Source organism: Heterodontus francisci, chromosome 14, assembly GCF_036365525.1.
Source record: "Heterodontus francisci isolate sHetFra1 chromosome 14, sHetFra1.hap1, whole genome shotgun sequence".
Taxonomy (NCBI): Eukaryota; Metazoa; Chordata; class Chondrichthyes; order Heterodontiformes; family Heterodontidae; genus Heterodontus; species Heterodontus francisci.
In genome coordinates, this window is record NC_090384.1 from 81,724,612 (window position 1) to 81,737,250 (window position 12,639).

Below are 12,639 nucleotides of genomic sequence, written 5' to 3' on the forward strand. Positions count from 1 at the left end.
AAATAGAAAAGCAGAATTTTTTTTAAAGGCGTGAAACTGGTAAGTGTTGATGTTCAGAGAAACTTGTGGATACTCATACAAGGAATGCACCAAGTTAACTTGCATGTGCAGCAGGTTATTAGGAAGGCAAATGGCATGTTGGCCTTTATTGCAAGGGGATTGGAGTACAGGAATAAAGAAGTCTTACTAAAATTGTACAGGGAATACTGTGTGCAGTTTTGGTCTCCACATTTAAGAAAGGGATATACTTGCACTGGAGGCAGTGCAGCGAAGATTTACTAAATTGGTCCCTGGGATGAGGGGGTTGTCCTATGATGAGAGGCTGAGTAAATTGGACCTATATTCTCTGGAGTTGAGAAAAATGAGAGGTGATCTAATTGAGACATACAAGATTCTGAAAGGGCTTGATAGGTTAGAAGCTGAGAGATTGTTTCCACTGGTCAGGGAATCTAGAACATGGGGACAAAGTCTCAGGATAAGGGGTTAATCATTCAGGACTGAGATGAGGAGAAATTACTTCACTCAAAGGGTTGTGAATTTTTGGAATTCTCTACCCCAGAGGGTTGTGGATGCTCCATCATTGAATACATTTAAGGCTGGGATAGATAGATTTTTGGTCTCGCAGGAAATCATAGGATATGGGGAGCAGGCAGGAAAGTGGAATTGAAGCTGAAGTTCAGCCATGATCGTATTGAATGGTGGAACAGGCTCGATGGGCCACATGGTCTACTTCTGCTCCTATTTCTTGTGTGTTCATATGGATGGTGGACAGGTTTGGGGAGTCAGGTGGTGAGTTACTCAGCATAAAATTCCCAGCCTCTGACCTGTTCTTATAGCCAATGCATCTAGTTAAGTTTCTGGTTGATGGTGACCCCCATGATGCTGATGGTGGGGGTTTCGGCAACAGTAATGCTGCTGGATGTCAAGGGGAAGTGGTTCAATTGTCTCTTGTTGGAAATGGACTTTGCCTGGCACTTGCATTGTGCAAATGTTACTTACCACTAATCAGCCCAAGCCTGAATGTTTCCAGGTCTTGCTGCATGTGGACATGGATTGCTGCATGTGGACGTGGATTGCTGCATGTGGACATGGATTGCTTCACTATCTGAGGAATTGCAAATGTTATTGAATACTGTGAAATCATCAGGAAACATCCCCACCTCTGACCTTATGATTGAGGGAGGTCAGTAACAAAGTAGCCAAAGATGGTTGGGCCTAGGTTACTGTCCTGAGGAACTCCTGCACTGATGTACTGGGGCTGAGATGATTGGCCTGCAACAACCACAACGACCTTTAATGGTGCTAGGTATGACACCAACCAGTGCAGGGTTTACCCCTGATTTCCATTGACTTTAATTTTACTGAGGCTCCTCGATGCCACACAGTCAAATGCTGCCTCGATGTCAAGGGCAGTTGCTCTCACTTCGCCTCTAGAATTCAGCTCTTTTGTCCGTGTTTGCACAAAGACTGTAAATGAGGTCTGATCTCAAGTGCTCCCGGCGGAATCCAAATCGACCATCGATGAGCTGGTTATTGTTGAGTAAGTGCCGCTTGATAGCACTATTGATGGCACCTTCCATCACTTTGCTGATGATTGAGAATAGACTAATGAGGCATAACTGGCTGGTTTAGATTTATCCTGCTTTTTGTGGACAGGAAATACCTGGGCAATTTTCTACTCTGTCGTTGTAGCCATACTGGAACTGCTGGCTAATCGCAGCTAGTTCTGGAGCACAAGTTGGGATGTTGTCAGAGCCCATGGCTCTGTATCCATTGTGATCATCAATTTCTGAAGGGGCTTGACAGGCTACACACTATGAGGTTATTTCCCTTGGCTGGCAAATCTAGAACACAGAGGGAGGGAGCCACAGTGTCAGGATAAGGGGGCCAATCATTTAGAACTGAGATGAGAAAAAACTTCCCTTAAAGGGTTGTGAATCTTTGGAATTCTGTACCCCAGAAGATTGTGGATGCTCCATCGGTGAGTATATTTAAGGCTGAGATACAGATGTTTGGTCTCTCGGGGAAATCAAGGGATATGGGAAACGGGCAGGAAAGTGCAGCTGAAGCAGAGGATCAGCCATGCTAATATTGAATGACAGAGCAGGCTCGAGGGGCCGTATGGTCTACTTATGCTCCTACTTATGCTCTTATACCATATGAAGTAATCAAATTGGCTGAAGATTGGCATCTATGATGTTGGGGATCTCAGGAGGAGATGAGGAGGATCATCCACTCAGCACTTCTAGCTGAAGCTGGTTGCAAATGCTTCAGTCTTTTCTTTTGTACTGACATGCCGAGTTGTCATCATTGAGGATGGGGATTTTTGTGGAGCCTCCTCATCTGGTTAGTTGTTCAATTGCCCACTACCATTCACAACCAGATGTGGCAAGACTGCAGACCTTTGATCTGATCCGTTTGTTTTGGGATAACAACTCTGTCTACAGCATGCTGCTTCTGCTGTTTAGTATGCATGGAGTCCTGTGCCAGAGCTTAACGAGGTTGGTATCTCATTTTTAGGTATGCCTGGTGCTGCTCCTGGTATGCTCTCCTCCACTGCTCATTGAACCAGGGTTGGTCCCTCTGGCTTGATGATAATGGCAGATTGAGGGATATGCCAGACCATGAGGCTACAGAGTGTGGTTGAATACAATTGTCCTGCTGATGGTCAGGCTGATAAGCTGCTATATCTGTTCTGAATCTATCTCATTTAGCATGGGCGTTGTGCCACATAACACGATGGAGGGTGCCCTCAGTATGAAGATGAGAGTCCACAAGGACTGTTCAGTAGTCACTCCTACCAATACTGTCATGGATAGATGCATCTGCAACAAGTGAGGACGAGGTCAAATTGGTTTCTTCCTTGTGTTGGTTCTCTCACCACATGCCGCAGGCCAAGTTGAGAAGCTATGTCCGTCAATATTTGGCCAGTTCGGTCAGTAGTGGTGCTACCGAGCCATTCCTGGTGATGGGCAATGAAGTCACCCACCAGAGTACATTCTGTGCCCTTGCTCAGTGCTTCTTCCAAGTGGTGCTCAACATGGAGAAGTACAGATTCATCAGTTGAGGGAGGGCAGTAGGTGAAAATCAGCAGGAGGTTTCCTTGCCCATGTTTGACCTGATGCCATAAAGTTTCATGGGGTCTGAAGTTATAGAAACATAGGAAATAGGAGCAGGAGTAGGCCATTTAGCCCGTCGAGCCTGCTCCGCCATTCAAACAGATCATGGCTGATCATCTCCCTCTATGCCATTTTCCCCCACTAATAGGAACATAGGAATTAGGAATAGGAACATAGGAAATGTTAAGGACTCCCAGGGCCAGTCCCTCCTGACTGTATACCACTGTGCCGCCACCTTTGGTGGGTATGTCCTATCCCATCAGTGGTGATGGAGGAGTCTGGGATATTGGCTGAAAGGTATGATGCTCTGTGTATGATTAATTTGTGGGACAGCTCGCCCAATTTTGGCACAAGATCTTAGTGAGGAGTACTTTTCAGGGTCCAGTGGTCTGGTTGTGTCTTTGTTGTATTCTTACTTGACTTTTTCACAACAGTTTGATGTAACTGAGTGGCTTGCTAAGCCACTTCAAAGGGTAGTTAAGAGTCAACCACATTACTGTGGGTCTGGAGTCACATGTAGGCCAGACCAGGTAAGAACAGCAGATTTCTTTCCCTGAAGGGCATTAGTGAACCAGATGTCTTTTTATGACAATCCGCTAGTTTCATGGTCACAATTATTGGGACTATCTTTTATTCCAGTGTTACGACCAGGTGCGAAAGAGGTCTAGGATTCCATTTCAGCCTTCACCTGGTATTACTGTAACAGGGTTTTATTTTTAAACACACTTTTTTTAGCTCTCCTTTGTTCAGCGCTTTCCATTTATAAGGCAAAGAAACTAGCACAAACAGATTTCTTAGGTTTAAGGAAGAAAAGCTGAAATTTATTAAACTTAAACTGTAGTTCGGTTAACACCTATAGACACATGCCATGCCCACGCTGGCATGCAAACACGATACATGCAAATAGAGACAGAAAAGAGAAGATATATAAAGTGGAAAGGTTTGAGGCAATATCTGAAAAGTTGTCGTTATGATTCTTTGACTCACTGTAGAATCCTTGATTGTAGGTAGATTTTGCTTTTCATTGGGGCCCAGTATTTTTCTTAAACGTTGTTCGCTGTAGGAAACTTTTCTCTCTTGGGGTTTATGTGTCTTCAGTGGATTCAGAGGCTTGTGAGAAAGAGATGGGAGCAGACAGGAGAGAAATCTTCTCAGCCCAGGAACAAACAGTTTTCTGCCCAAACAGTTTTCACAAATTCAAAAAACTCAGGTTGCTCAGCAGGTTAGTCATGTGACTAATTAGTTTGACCATGTCCATTTGTGTATTCAGCAATCTGAACGGTCAACCTGGAATGCGAGCTCCCCCACCTTCAACGTCTGGTGATCAAAAGTCTATTGTGGGTTGAATGTCAGGGAATGGCTGCTTTGTCCTTCCAAATACCATCTGTTAATATGCAAATGTGTTTTCCAGCCATGGCTGATCTGTTTAACAAGTCATCCCTTCAATCCAGTAACAGTTCAAAATCAATGTTCATGACAAAATTAATGTGCCTCATTCTTGGCAGGTACGGGCCTAGCGTGACACCAGATTTATTAATAGAATGTGGTGGGATCTGAACTCATGTCTCTGGAACATTAGTTCACATCTCTGGATTACTAGTCCTGTAACATGACCACTATGCTACCGTTCCTGGTAAAGTTATTCCTCAACCAACATCATCAAAACAGATTCACTGGTCATTTATCTCACTGTTGCTTATGTGATTGTATTGTGTAAAAATTGGCTGCTGCTTTTGATGACACAAGAACAATGATTACACTTTAAAAGTAATTCACTGGCTGTGTGGTAATTTTGGGATATGAAAAGTACTGTAAAAATGGAAGCTCTTTCTTACAGTGAAACAGGCCAGCAACCCAATGCAAATCTAGAGACAGCATCATAAATTTGGATACTGCATCACAGCAACTAGGAATACAAACTTTTAAACAGTGTTAAACAAGGAGGCATCAGGAAGTCCAAAGTTTTAACTTCAATCTCTTACATATAGTAAACATTTGAACCTTTCTGTCCCTACTGCTGCATTAGAGGAAGAGAAAATCAGTAGGGTTCTTTCTCCTGACCATTGTACAATAACTCCTGTTGGAAAAGTAAATGCATTTGGACACAGGGTGAGAACATTGTCAAGCTTGGTTATGATGAACCGAAGATCAAATCGCCTACTGACATATGGGTAATGGCTACTCGGGACAGGCATCAGAGGGCAACTGCTATTTATGATTCCACACTGGTAAAGGAGTCAACACTTTTCGGAGGGCAGCAACTGAGGAAAACTAGGGGAAAAAAGTAAGAGGGCTCTTCAATTATTGCAACATTTAACCAAGTATGAATTATGAAAATATATCTTGTAATATTACAGCACAGAAATGGGCCATTTCTATTTGTTTTAAATACCCTGATATTTTACAAAATATCATTAAGCACTTATTCAGCGTGAACCATAATTATTTTTTAAAAACTCGTTTTTGAATGATTCTGGAATGAACATTTATCAGGACAGTTATGATTCAGTGCCTTGTCTGGTAGAAAATTATCTGGAAAATATAAATCTTTAGTGAATTTTTAAAAATAGAAAATGCATTTGCAACATTTCATCCCAGCAGTAGGGTGATTTAATTAAATTTAAGTCACCAGATAAGTGATAGAAAACAATGGAACAAAGCAGTGTCATTATTTCCATAAATGGAACATTCTAATCAATTCCTGAACTATTTATCAAATAGGATGTAAAAAGTGTGTTAATCATGCTGTGGTAGATGAGTGGGCGGTGTCAAAATAGTTCTGTTGGGTTGAAATAAATACTGACAAAAGCTTGAAAACTATTACAGTCAGAACAGAACAAAAAAAAGGCAACAGTAGCTTCTATGTCCCCAATCACTACTCCTTATGATGAGTCAACAAGATGATTTAGTGCAAGAGCAAAGCACTACAGAGACTGGAAATCTGAAATAAAAACAGAAAATGCTGGAAATACTCAGTAGGTCTGGCAGCATCTGTGAAGAGAGAAACCGAGGTAATAGTTCAGGTTGATGACCCTTTGTCAGTTATTTAGTGAGTAGTTGAGCCATACAATCCAGGAATGTCCAAGAATTAAATTCCAAATCTGTGCAGATTCCTTTGATCTCAGCTGAGGCAGCAGTAGCACCCTTGCATTAGAGAGTAGAATACCAGCTAGAAATTCCACTCTTGGTTGTTGCCCAGTTTCTCCAGTTGGAAGTATATACATGTAAGAGCATCAGGTGAGGGCAGTTTGGCTGTGATGCATCATGCAGTTGAATGGCCTGCAGGCACTCACTGCCAAGGCATAGAAAAGAATAGCCACTGAGTCAAAATACCGGTGTGGGACCAGTACCTGTGGAACTACTCCTCAGCTAGAAGTCACCATCTGCTAGAAAGGAAAGGTGAAAAATTTGCAAATAAAATAGGGATTGGCTTCCCTTATGGGCCACTGATTAAAAGTACTACTCAGCCATACAGACCAGAAAGGTACCACGTCAATGGTGAATTAGATGATCGCAACTAGTTAGGTGTTATAATTGGTCTTAGTGCCTCTAGGAGGACAAAATAGACATTGATGGCTTTCACAGTTGAGTAACTATTGACAATTCATCTAGGCTCACACATGAGGAATATTAACTTGGGCGATAGCACCTGTGAAGTCAGCGTCTTCAGGAGAGGTGAGCTAAAAAGAGAAAATTGGAGAGAAAATATAAAATACTACCACACAAAAAAGGGCCTTCAGAATTAAGGCTCTACAATGGTCTAACTCTGAGTACTACTGGCAAGAAGCGTCTGGCCACCTGATCAAAGCTACCATATTCACTGTATATTGGATACTAGGCATGGACATGAGATTTGTCTTTGATTTCAACAACTGACTGCTCACTATGTTTACAGTCAGAGGTCCCAGTCAAATTTGCTATTAAAATGGAGTCAGGCTACCAGATGAGAAACTGCCAGATAATTATTAAAATTGTCTTGTTTCTTTCACAGTCATAAATTATTTCTGTGCTGTGGTCTGACATTCGATAAAAAAATCAGCAATTTAGTTCCAAAGTGTCAGTTATAGGTCAAAGTGCAATGTCAGGAATACTGCGTCACAGTTATGCAAACAATTAAGTGTTGTTCTATTTAGAAATACAGTAAACTTTGTAAAACATCTGTTTGTCAACAGTGTACTTGGAAATTAAAGGTTCCTGCACTCTGATAAAATGCAGCAGCCTCTGATAGTTAATCTTCATGATCACTGCTTTTTGCTGTTCATAACCTGAGTCTTTCATCTTGTAAAATTCTGAAAATATTTTTGCTAAGTTTCCCAGGACAGGATTAGTAGCAAGTAGGCAGAGTAAAATTTAAACAAAATGCTTTTGGAAGAACATTCCTCAATGAGTTTAGCGTGTGAGTAAAACAAACAAAAAAATCTCAAATTCAATCCCAGCATGTTGAAATAAAAACAAGAAACGCTGGAAATACTCAGCAGGTCTGGCAGCATCTGTGGAGAGAGAAGCAGAGTTAACATTTCAGGTCAGTGACCCTTCTTCAGAACATACCCAGTATGTTGAACTAGCTAATCTCAGAAAGGGCAGTAGGAAGGGTGCTACAATTGGGAAGGGGGAAAAAAATCAGCCAGAGTTTGTATTCTTGTGATTCCTACTGGATGCTGGGCAAGAACAGGATTTGACTTGGTTGTGATTCTTTACATGGGTAAATAGGCCAAAATTCCTCATCACATTAAAAATAGCCACTGGGTATGACCTGGAAGATGCCTATGGAATTACCCCAAAAAATCAGCATCATCAGTAGCAATGCAGGGGAAATTGCAGTTAAACCTCTTATTTGTATTACTGTGTAGCAGGGAATGGTAAAACTCTGTATATATGCACTTGTGAGCCTACTGGCTTCTGACCCATTTCACTACCTTCCATTTTAATTACTAGAAATTAAAAGTCTTAAGTAAGTGTACCGCTCAGGTTTACAACAAAATATTTTAAAGGGCACATGTTAAAAAGTGGGTTTTAAAGAAAGAAAGCCATCTCTTGGAGATAATTTTTGGTGTTAGTCCAAAGAAGCAACTTTAAAGGGCTCTTGGCATTGACCCAATATACATCCATGAAGTGTTTCAATGTAGGAAGGAGGGGAAAAATCTAAACAAAATAATGTCTCGATTTTGAAAATACAGCAAGAAAACAATCAGTAACCACTTAATTAATGGCACAGTCATATTTTCTACTAAAAAGCCACCAAATCTGGCTTAAGTGAACTAAGAAGGATGCTGCAAGATTGAAGCATTTAAAAATATTTAAAAATGAATGCCCTTTTTCTTGATCTTAGCAATACTCTAACAAATAGATTTGTTGTGAGACATTCAAATGATATGGCTGAATATTAGAAACAAACAAAGATAAATTGCAAAAGACCAACTCTTTTTCTAACATGTTATATAAAAGCCATTTTACACAATTTTTTATATTTTCGGGGGGGGGGGGGGGGGGCGGGTGGGAATGGTGAGTGAGGGCAATAGCACTAATTCAACTTTACCTCTTTGCTTTTGCATTCTACGTTTTTTGATATAAAACCAGTGGTTAAATTATTATTATAATTATGGATTATATGGATAATAAGATGGATATTATAAATTAGCATGTGTTTTTTCCTATAGAGTACATATTGTTAATGTGGCAGAACACAAAATTGGTAGTACTTCAGTGCTCATCACACAATGCAGTATACTTTTAGGTTCTGTGTCACTCTCACCTTTCAGTTCTATCGTTTCAAACTCAAATTCATTCACCAGTGTTCTGCCATGAATCCTATTTAACAAGATTCAGTACTGACCATGTTGGCAAGAAAATTATATTCACATACATTATACATAATAAACAGGACAATTGAATGGATGCAAGTAAAAGACAGTACCTTGGTGGTTCAAGTTACATTTTTAAACTTCTTGGGCTTTGTTGTTCACCAGAATCTCTTGGTTGAATTACTGATTGACATACAAGTTGAATGAAAAACTTCTAGTGATATGTCTAGGGGACAGAACAAAGGGAGAAGGAGCAAACTGATGCTTGCCAGATTGGCAAGATGTGGGTAGATTTGTGCAAGTACCTCATTTGCTTTACATTTACATATAAATGATAATAACATTGGCATAAGAGGAATATCATCAAACTGTGACACCAATTTTTGGGGCACAGTGTGAAAGACTACTGGAAGACAGACATATTATTGTAGTGAGTAGATTCTTTACATTGCATTGAACCTAATACATTTTGGGGAAATGAACAGTGAAATGAAGTATACCCTAAGTAATAGGATTCTTAACAGGTGCAGAGGAACAGAAATGTCTAGAGATTATAGCCAAGTAGATAATTAGGGTGGGAATGCAAGTAGAAAAGACAAATGGCATTCTCAGTTTTATATTCACTAGAAAGAATGTGTGGAGCACAGAGTAATCCAGGAACAGAGTGGTTCATAAACTGAGTGCTAAGTAGGGAATTTGGTGCAAATGGGACTTAGTGCAGCAGAGTTGGGGGTGGAGGGGGTGGTGGGTGGAAAGGAGATGCTGCTATTTATTCTTTTTGCTGTTTTTCCAGTACCCAGTGTGTTCTTGTCACTTGAGCCAGGTGTAAATTGGCATAGGGTCAAGCAGATTAGAGAATTAACTGCATGGCTCAAAGAGTGGTGTGGGAAGAAGGGGTTTCAAACTAGGAGACTGTAACTAGCTATTACTTTACTAAATTAGTAACTAGTTAACCCATCAAATAAATAAGGTTAAACAGACATGGCAAGGCAGGTGGTTTGCTGTGACTGCAACATGTGGAATGCATTGAAGTCCCGTACAACCATGAGTGTGATAAGTGTCTGCAGCCTGAGCAACTTCGGCTCGGAGTTGCTAAGCTGGAGTCCAAGCTCCAGACAGTCTGGGGCATGAGGGAGAAGAGTTACTTGGACATTTTGTTACAGAAGGCAGTCACTTCCCTTAGGTTAAGTAGAACTTTCGAGATGGTCAACGGTCAGGGATAGGAGGGTATGACTGCGAGTCAGGCAGGTAAGGGGTCTTGTGTTATGTTGTTTTAAGAACATGTACAGAGAGTGGGCATGATCATCACAAAGGGAAGTGATCTCACATAGCATGCGACGATGCAGCTGAGAGGTGTGGATCCCCAAGGCTAGATGTGCCTCGTGAGCTCTCTGTAACATAGTTGTAATATATCCGTAGCAGTCTGAGTTCTCAAATAAAACAAACCTATCTTTTGTTCATACCAATCGTCTTTGTGTATCTTTGTGTACAGCAAGCAAAGCAACACGACAAAACAACAACATTACAAGGATATAGTGATGGAGGAGCCTTGGCCCTTGACTTTGACCAACAGGTAGCAGGTGCTACTACCTGTGTAGACGAGAACAAAGACTGCAGGGTGGATGAGCAAACTGACCATGGCACCATGGCGCAGGATGTCATTCAAGTGGGGGGAGTGAAAAGGAATGCGGTAGTGATAGTGGACAATATAGTAAGGGGGATAGATACTATTCTCTACAACTGCAACCGGGAGTTCTGAAGATTGTGTTGTCTGCCCGGTGGCAGGGAAAGGACATCTCCCCCTGGCTGGAGATCAACTGGGAGTGGGAGGAGGAGGATCCAGTTGTTGTGGTCCATGTAGGAATCAGTGGCATAGGTAGAACTAAGAATGATGTTCTGCTGAGAGAGTTTGGAGTTATGGACCAAATTAAAAGGCAGAACCTCAAAGGTAATAACCTATGGATTGTCACTTGAGCCAGGTGCAAATTGGCATAGAGTCAAGCAGATTAGAGAATTAACTGCATGGCTCAAAGAGTGGTGTGGGAAGAAGGGGTTTCAATTCATGGGACCCTGGCACCAGTACCCAGGAAAGAGGGATAGGTGCCACATAAACTGGGCTGTGTTCAGTGTCATGGTGAATGGTATAACTAGGGCTGAAGATAGGGCTTTTCTCATACTAGGCCCCCACCTGCCAAGAATGAGGCACATTGGTTTTATGATACGAAAATTGATTTTGAACTGTTGCTGGAGTGAGGAAATGACTTGTTGAACAGATCACCTGTGGCTGGAAAAACATTTGCATACTAATAGACGGTGCTTGTGAAGACAAAGGACCATTCCCTAAACATTCAGCCCACAATGGATGTTGATCACCGGACAGTGAGGAGGTGGGGAAGCACATTCCAGGGCCTGCTGGGGTGATGCAATCCACAGGGGCCAAGACTGGTTGGATCAGCTGGTCATATGACTAACTGGCTGTTCCAGGGTTTTTTGAACTAGCCACAGAGTTTGAACTGAGAGTGTCTGTTTGCCCCTGGACTGAAAAGACCTTTCCTGGCTGGCTTGCCACAGCCTCTCCTGTCTGCTCCCATCTCTTTCTCACAAGCCTCTGAATCCACTGAAGACACATGAATCCCAAGAGGGAAAAGTCTCCTACAACGAACAAGGTTTAAGAAGAATACTGGGCCCCGACGAAAAGAACTACCTACAATCAAGGACTCCACAGTGAGCTCGAAGAACTGTAACAAAAACTCTTCAGATATTTCTTCAAACTTTTCCACTTTATTTTTCTTCTGCTCTTTTCTGTCTCTATTTGCATGTGTGTATCGTGTATGCATGCTAGCTTGGGCGCGCCGTGTATCCATAGGCGTCAACCGAGTTAGAGTTTAAGTTTAATAAATTTCAACCTTTCTTCTTTAAATCTAAGAAAACCTGTTTGGCTGGTTTCTTTGCCTTATAATTGGAAAGCAGTGAACATGGATTCACCAAGGGGAGCTAAAACATGGTGTGTTTAAAATTAAACCCTGTTATGGCAAGACCTGAGAGGGACCCCAGACACCTTTCTCACCTGGTCGTAACAGAAGTTTGGGTGCTAGTATCCGGAATTAACCCACAGACAAACGAAAAATTGGAAGTGGAAACCCAAATTGTTACAATCAAAAAAGAGAAAGGATTTCAATACAGGTTTTCTTGTGGTTGTGTGTGCTTGAATATTAACATGTCTGCGACTGAAGCTAATAGCTCCCCAAGCCAGGGTGAAGTAACTTGGGTTAAGTTAAAAGCACTCTCTATGGAGAAGTTGAGAAAAATGGCTGAGCAGTGTGGGATCACTGTACGTGGCAAGGCTAGGAAGTCTGAACTCCTAAGGCTAGTGGCCAACCGTTTTTCCCTTGAATCTGAAGAAGCAGAAAAAGAGTTCGAAGCAGACTCCAACAGGGTATTGTTAGCAAAGATACATTTGGAACAGAGGAAATTTGAATTTGGGGAAAGGGAAAAAGAGAGAGAGAGACAGGAGAGGGAGAAAGAAAGAGCCTTCCAGAAGGAACGTGAAGACAGAGGGAGTGTCATGCTGGCCCCCACCTACCAAGATGAGGCACACATTATTTCGCCACATGAACATTAAAACTTAAAATTGCTGCTGGGAAGAAAAGAGGGCCTATTACAAGGAATTGCCAAGCCCCTGACTGGAAAGACATTTACATAGTAACAGAGGCCACTCC